The sequence below is a fragment of the Mastomys coucha genome, unplaced genomic scaffold (assembly GCF_008632895.1).
Source record: "Mastomys coucha isolate ucsf_1 unplaced genomic scaffold, UCSF_Mcou_1 pScaffold21, whole genome shotgun sequence".
Lineage (NCBI taxonomy): Eukaryota > Metazoa > Chordata > Mammalia > Rodentia > Muridae > Mastomys > Mastomys coucha.
This window is the reverse complement of record NW_022196904.1, coordinates 103,955,189-103,963,675: the sequence shown is the minus strand read 5'-3', so window position 1 is coordinate 103,963,675 and position 8,487 is coordinate 103,955,189. Positions and strand designations below refer to the sequence as shown.

Sequence of the window (8,487 nt, the reverse complement as noted above, 5' to 3'; positions counted from 1 at the left end):
GTATCGCTGAGTTCTGCTAACCCTGTAACTGGCTTTGTCTCTGTGTTCTTTCTCTGCCTCATTCTCACCTACCTCTCCTATGTGTTCACTCTCACTGGCTACTCCCAAGCCCTGGCTAAATTACAATGGGCTCTGAACTAGTTTGTCTGGCCTCCTCCTCCCCAATTTGTGAAGTCATCATCCACTCCCAATTCCCTGTGCTCCCATTTCCATTGGGACATTCAACGCTTTTGTAACTCAGGTCAGCAGATGGCTTGGGAAGTGTCATACAATGCAGGTGCTTAATAGTAATTAAGTAAATGAGTCCACAGCTTTTTCTGTGCTTTTTTCTGTCACCTGGTCACCTTGATTTCCTGAATGCAATGTGAAGATCCCACACTTTGTTTTCCTAGAGTCATTTAGAAAAAAAAACTGCAATCCTGTGACTTTATTCCAAAAGGCATCGGGGATGGAGTAAATGAGGGCTCTCCTTTTATTGATGGTGGCACTGCTGCCAGTCTTTGGCTACCAAGTGTGGTACACACCTTCAGTTCCCTCCATTCTGAAAAACCTTGCAGCTTTTAGATCATTTCCCATCATTACAGTCTGAGACCGCAGTGAGGGTCTTCAGAGATAACTTTCAAATATCCTGTAGATGAAAGCAGAAGATAAGAACTGGTCAGGCATGGCAGGGACCCCAAAGCAGAAATTCTAAGAATGGCCTTTTTGAAGGGCAAGAGTGCCAGAAGAGAGCTGGCTCCTGTTTCTCCATCTTCTCTTGCCCCTGCCTGAAAGCTACTCTTGACTTTTTACCAATAGGAAGGAAGTACTGGATACCTGATAGTCAGAGACAATTGGACTGACCAGCTAGCTCATCTACCTCCCCATGCCTCACAGTAAATCCTCATAAAAGCCTCCAGACTAGCAGTGGGATGGTGATCCACTCCTGGACTCTTACAAACACATACACTCTCTTGTTCTCTCTCCCTCTCTAATTCCCTATAATAAAACAGTTTTAAAATTCTACCTCTGTGATCTGTGATTTGTATTTTTCAAATCTCAAGACAAGAATCCAAAAAACCCATTGTCTGGCTTGGGAAGGCTTTGGTGACTATTGAATTTTGGGGGGTCCTAACCCTCAGAGTTAACTAAGCTCATCAAGAGTCAAGAAAAGTTCTGTCAAAAAAAAAAAAAAAAAGAAAAAGAAAAGTTCTGTCACACCCAAAGATTTCCCATATTTCCCATATGACTTAATACACACTAAGATTTAGGAAGCAGGTTCTGCAGTTGGGGGCATTTCCTGCATTCTTTTTCTTAAAAGTGTGTCACCTCTCTTTGCTCCATTGTGTCTCTCATTCCAGGTGCTCATTATTTTCTCTCTTTTTTTGTTTTTATCCTTTTTCCTTCAGACACCTATGCTGAATATTTGTACTGCACTCACCATAGTCCTCCTTTACTTACTTATTTTGATACAAGCTCTCACTATGTAGCCCTGGCTGGCCTGGAACTTGCTATGTAGGTTAGGCTGAACTCCAACTCACTGAGATCTGCCTCCCACAAGTTAAGTATTCTGTAAATACTTAGTGAATGGATGAATGAATGGCTGGGCCACTAAGTCAGGGAGTGAATGAATGACCCAAGAAGGAAAGTTCACTGATTTTAATGTAACAATGTAGCAATGTAAAAAAGAAAAAATGGCTTTCTACATCTGGTGTTACCACTGTCATTCAGCAGCTCCTGGCAGCACAGGGACATTTTGGAGTAAGAGTGTGCTTGCCCCCATCCTGTGGACTTACTGATGTCCCCAGGGCACATGTGGCTCCTAGAAATAAAATTCACAACAGAAGTGCAGGCAGCAGGTGTGGGGCATTTAATAAGGCTGCCCAGCATTGTTCACAATGTTAACAAAACAAATTCCTGAGCATGCTCAGAAGCCACTGCTGGACCTGTCAGCCAAGACAGACAGCTGTGGGGTCAGGATTCATGGCACACAGGCCTGCCCCAGGGCCTCCCAGCAAAGGGAGGGGGGTGAGGGTTGAGGGAGAAGCAGGAAGATAACAGAGATAAATCTAAATTCATTCGGAGAGCAGTCACACCCAATGACATATTCACTGACTTCTTCAACAGCTCATTTGATAATGTTCTCTCTGCACTATTCATTTTTCTGAAAGATGAAAGCTGGCTGAGGGTCTCATCTGCTCGCTGATGCAGGGAAAGGATTTGAAATTAACACACACACACACACAAAGAGAGAGAGAGAGAGAGAGAGAGAGAGAGAGAGAGAGAGAGAGAGAGAGAGAGAGAGAGAGAGAGAGAGAGAGCAGGGTGGGCGCTGCAAGGGAAGGAAGAAATGTACTGATGATGGCTAGTTTTGTGGTTAGTCCTGACACAGGAGACCCAGCAGCCTGGTGTGAGGTCACCTTTAATTAGTTATGCTTTCTAATTCAACAATATGCCATCAGCAGATGCAAGGCTCAGCAGGGTAGGGGTGGGCATTTATCATGATAATTAACTGCTTGAAGAATGTTAGCTGCCTGGGGCAGGTCTTGACTTGCAATGGAAGAGGACAGAGGTCAGTACCTCAGGACAAGGGGATACTTTCTTTCTCAGTGGTTGCCAATCCCAGTGTGCCAATCACATAAATCAATGGATATTTACTTAATGCCAGTCACTGTGTGGGGTCCACAGGACAAGAGAAAACAAGACTGGCTTTCTGGTGCTGCCTCTTAGTGAAGCCAACTCAGAAACATGGGACTATAATGCACATAATAACCACCCCACAGTGTAGGGCTCTCCTCTGACACCACCCATTGGCAAGAAGAACCAACAGCCACATAAGAAAGTTTATGCTTTCACACGCTCCTTCATTCAGTGATTGTGTGTGTGTGTATATGTGAGTGCGTGTCGTGTACATGTTTGAGTGAGTATGTACATGTGATTGTGTGTGCATGTGAGTGTAGGTGTGTACATATGTGAGTGCATGTGAGGGAATGTGAGTGTGTGCTTGTGTCTATTTTTATTAAAATATGAAGAGTAAAGACTTTTTAATAAGCAAAAGCTAGTTTTTTGTTGTTGTTGCTGTTTTGTTTTGGAGCCCTGTTTCTATTTTCCAGCACTATGAGAGAGAGAGAGAGAGAGAGAGAGAGAGAGAGAGAGAGAGAGAGAGAGAGAGAGAGAGAGAGAGAGAGAGAGAGAGAGAGAGAGAGAGAGAGAGAGAGAGAGAGAGAGAGAGAGAGACTGGATAGAGAATCAAAACAGAAATGGAAAAGAAACAAAATTTAAGAAGCTCAGACAGGAAATGATTCCTTAGCAATTCTCAAGCCAAAGTTGAAATGGTATAGCAGGCTCTTGTGGATTTCTAAAGACTACTTATGTAGAGGGTTGGAAGGATATTCAAGGCCAGCCAAGAAGCCTGCATTGAAAAGGCATTGTCTCTCTGTCACATGCGACTTCATGTTGCAAGCTGGTTGGGAGATGATGTTCTCTTGTAGGCCCAAAGCCATCCAGAGACAGGTATGACATACACAAGCACAGGTGATAGTTAAAGACAATGCATAATACGTTTAAGTGGTCCAGGAGATGCTCAGAGGAGGAGATCTATCCATCCAATGGGAAAGCTCCCAATCTCAGCTCTGGTTTCTCCTTTCTTGCTGATGCTATGAACAGCCATGGCCAGCAGAAGGAATTGGGAGGTAGGACCTTACCAAGATCAGTGTCAGTTCCATTAATTCCATCCCCTTCTTCATAGCAGCATATTCTGAAGATCTCAGCCACTTAGATGTAATAGATGAGAAATCTACACAGCTTCAGGCGCCATGGCCTCAGGGGCCGCTATGGTATCTGAGGAGTGAGCCTGCCTGCTTGGTTTTCCTCTCAGACATAACCAGAAGGCAAATGTGTTGGAGCCATTCAGCAAACATATACTGAAGACCCTAATCTGTTCTGGGCACCAGGCCAAAAATGTGTATGCTTGAGCTAATAAGGTCACAGTGTGTTGAGAGTAAAAGACAGAAAAACAAACATCTAAACTATAGCATGAGTCATGAGAGGCAAATATGGGGGTGCAGAGACAGGGCAGAGAGTCTAGCTAGGTGACAGGTGGGTCATGGAAGGTGTACAAAGGATGTGGCAGCTGAGCCCGGCTTGGGAAGGCCTACAGGGATGCAAATGTGTATGACAGTATTGCCCCCAGATCACTGGTGTCTAAATGGCTTGCCCTGGGTTTTGGTGCTGACTGACATTTTCAGGAATTCCATAAGTCATTTGTTAAATACACCCATGATGAAAAAAAAAAAAAAATCACTGATCTAAAATTGTTGTGGGAACAATCTGTAAGGTCTATAAAAAAGTAAAGAGAGCATGTCTCTTGACCCCAAAGTTCTTCTCTGTGGTTTGTATCCAAGAGAAGCGAAGGGCTCGAACAAATACTAGTATTCCCTTCTTCATAGCAATGTTGGTGCTCCATGGCCAAAAGGTAGAAATGTCCAGATGCCCCCAACTAGATGAATGGGTAAAGGAAATATATGGTATGTGTGTGTATATATGATGGAATATTATTCAACCTTTGTAAAAGAAAATAATCCTGCAATATGAAGCAATAGGAATAAATTAAGTGAAACGGGATAGCCTTAGAAGGAAGAATACTTTGTGGTTCTCGAATTTCTTAACCTGGCATGTGACTACCATGTGAAGTCATGAGGGTCATGGAAACTTTAGCGACAGTAAAGGCAAAATATACCCAACAATCAAAAGTCAATTAGCAAATCAAATGTGTCATAAAAAAAAAAATCCAAGGCGTTCACGGCAGCTCATGGCAGTGGAACACCAGTGAAGAAGTCACTGAGCTTCATGTCTGAAGCACTTCGCACTGCGCATGACACTACTCATGCAACACCAGTGGGAGACAACACACCTCAGCTCAGATTCCAAGATATGTGATGAACACTAGTGATCTTACTACTACACACAGAGTTGTCTGCTCTTATAGAAACAAAGAGGCTTAGTGTCAAAAAGCAAAGACAATATATTTTCCTACTGTCGTTCCTCAGTATGGATTCGACTGCTGCACCTGCGGGTTGTATTGTGTCACAATGTATGACTTTTAAAATTGCTTTCTGAGAGCCTAAGGGGATGTCTTAGTGAATGTCACTGAAGCATGAAGATCTGAGTCCATTCCCTTGCAGCCAGGTAAGGAACCAGGTATGAGGACACCTGTAATCCCAGAGCTCAAGAGGTGGGAATAGAGGATCTCCTGGGGGCTCAGTTACTACCCAAGTCCGGAGCTCAATATTCAAGTCCGGGTTCAATGAGAGACATAGCCTCAAAACATGAGATGCAAAGCAATTGAGGAAGACTCCTGATATTAACATATGTACATACATATGCCCAGCACACATACATGAGAGCATGTATACAAATATACAAGCTACTGTTTGAATTGTTCTCTTGAGTTTCAATTTTAAAAACATTAGATTTTTAATTTGGTTTAATTAGAATTTGGGAATAGGACAGAATTTCCAATGATTTCTGAAATGATCCTACATACATTTCTGCTGTTTTTGCACAGTATATTTATGCCAAGTGCCAGTCATAGCATCAATGGTTCTAAAATCAGAATAGGGATCGACTCTGAAAAATGTTGAAGATATTCTATAGACATCCCAAAGTATCATGTATTTAGACAAGATTTAATTATTTATGTAAAAATAAACAAGCACATTGATCTCATTAGCATGCAAATTTGCCTTTGTCTTTAATAAATAGTAAAATTATATGTATGCTGGAGAATTGCCTTAAAATTCAATTCTTATTGTCAGAAAATATTTGGTTTGTATGCCTATTTTGTTTCCTGGGTATTCAGGTTCACATAAAAATTTCTCAGGTGAGAGGGGAGATGAGTGGGAGAAGTTTGAGAAACCCTTCCCCAAAATAGTCAGCTTTGTTTTTAAAGTCCTGTAGAATGGATTCCTGGGAAGCAGAGAATTCTAGTTAAGGTGTGTAGCATTTCAGTTGCACAAGACAAGTGAGTTCAGGAGACCTCACAGCACTGTAGCTATGGGTAACAATGCTGACCTGTCTACTTAAAGCCATCTCAGAGGCTGAGGGGCACCCCAGCACTCCCAAGGCTGACGCTGGAAGCTTGTGAACACACATATAGCCCGGCCTACATAGTTAGACTCTGCTTCAAACCTTTTTTTAGAAAGAGCTTTACTAAGAGGATTTCTTCTTTTCACCATGAGAGGATGCAGCTGGAAGCCAACAACTTTGAAGTGCAGCTCTCCCCACACATCAGCTTTGCAGGTGCCTTGAACTTGGGTTCCTACCATCAGAGCAGTATGCAACAAATTTACAGTGTCTGCCAATCACCCAGCTGAAGATGCTTTCTTAGAGCAGTTCTGACATTTTGACATATGTACCCAGTACATTTTGTTCAGCCATTCATGTAATGATAAACATGACTTCTGTGTATTTCAGTATGTTGAATAATATAATGCTAGTGACTTGGGTGTGTAAATGCCTGTTCATATGCCTGCTCTAAATTCTTCCAGATATATCATGAGAGGCAGAAATAGCCAAGCATACAGTCATCCTATACTTACTGTTCTGAGGCGCTTCCATCCTGCCTTCCTTAGCAGCTACATCATTTTGCATTTTCACCAAAAATGTACAAGGGTTTGCCAACATCCTTGCCAAAATTGACTCATTTTTCTTGGGTTCTTTGTTGGCATCTTTCTTTTTTGTACAGCAAAGAAAACAGTGTATATAATAAAAAAGGTAATCCACCAAGAGCATGAGAAATACATACATGCAAGCATACCTATACACATATACAACTCAAAAGTAAAGGATAACCAACCATAAAACAAAAACCAATATCCCCTAAAAAGAGCAAAGGACTGAAACAGACACTTTTAAAGAAGACACACAGGTAGTCAAATGGTTTATGAAACCCTGAAAGATATCAGCATACTGTCATTCTTGAAATACAAATCAAAAAGGGTCTTATCGGGAGAGGCGCCCTATGACTGGGGAATCCTGGGAACAGTAACAGTGGCACAAGGAGGGAAAGGCAGAGCTGTGAGAAGTCTCTAGAAGAAGCAACTGAAAAGATTTGGCAGGTTGTGTTTGGCATAACCTGGGTCTGACTTCATGATGCACCTTATAGAAAGAGGTTAGTGGCCAGATAATGGACTCACAGAAGGCAGTGGCTACAGTCACCCGCTTCCCATCCAGCGTGGCCTGCTGCTACTTTGAGAGATCTTACAGGGAAGGAAGCTTGTAGCTTACTGCCTTCTTGTTTGGAACACTGAAGGGGCCTGCAAGACCTCTGAAATGGTGCTTCTTTTCCAAAATTCCAACTGTGAAATACATGAACAGAGAGGGTTCAGAGATACCGAACAAATCAACAACCTAGTTTCCAGCTTTAGGTCAAAGTGACTTAGGCATGTGGCAACCGTGGGCATCCCAGTGTTGTGGCAGAGGACAGCATTTTACATCACAGCCCTACCCGTGCTGAAGATCATCAGTGCTCTCCCTCCCACCCATCCACTGTGCCCACATGCTCTCTCTCTCTCTCTCTCTCTCTCTCTCTCTCTCTCTCTCTCTCTCTCTGTCTCTCTCTCTGTCTCTCTGTCTCTGTCTCTGTCTCTCTCTGTCTCTCTCTGTCTCTCTCTCTCTCTCTCTCCTTCCTTCCCTTCCTCCCTCCCTTCCCATTACCTTCCTGCCTCCCTCTTACCCAAGGAAAGAGTTTCTACAACTATTCTTCTCTTTAAATTGTTTTGGGTGTGAACATATTCCTTCAGAGGCCAGAGGACACACAAAGCCTCTTCTGGATTCTCTTATTGTTTGACACATGGCATCTCACTGAACCAGAACCTCACAGATGTGGCTGGAAAGACTGCCAAGTAAGCTTCAAGAATCTCCATGTCTCCACCCCCATTCCAAACATTAAGGTTACAGATGCACACTACCTTTCCTGGCTTTTTTACGTAGGTCCTGGGAATTGGAAGTCAGGCCCTCATGTTTATCCAGCAGCCACTTGATGTACTGAGCCATTTCCTTAGCCTCATTTTTCAGTTCATCTCAAAGGCAAGAAAGGGTACTGAGACCTGTGAGAGCACAATAAAGTGGAAGAGGAAACTCTGAGACTCATGACTACCCCTGCCTCTTAGTAAGTACACCTTAGGAAGATACAAATGAGGTGGAAGGCCAGAGGAGGACAGGGATTCTTGCCACTAGGAATATGTGAGCTATTACCTGTTTCTCATTAGTGTATTTGCAGCTTCAGACTAAGGAAAAGCAACAGGTAAAGTGCAATAGCAGGGAGGACTCTTGAGAAATAGCCTGCAAGGGGGAAAATGTGAGGATGCAGGCTCCTTCCCCATGGGCAGGATCAACCTATGAGTGTCACACAGGGCTGCAGCAGGGGATAGGGTTGGGGAGGGTGTGTCTCAACAGCTCAATAGCCGTGCATGAAACATCTGTTACGTACCAGCTCCTGGGGTACAC

General features: G+C 43.2%; 1 long non-coding RNA gene across 1 annotated transcript; it reads right to left on the bottom strand.

The window, feature by feature from the left end:
• Nucleotides 1–414: 414 nt before the first annotated feature.
• LOC116100869 lies at nt 415–8,080 on the bottom strand. Its single transcript, XR_004122700.1, has 2 exons — nt 7,950–8,080; nt 415–628 (listed from the first exon to the last, which is right to left on the bottom strand). It is a non-coding gene; the product is annotated as an uncharacterized LOC116100869 (long non-coding RNA).
• Between the last annotated feature and the right edge of the window lie 407 nt (nt 8,081–8,487).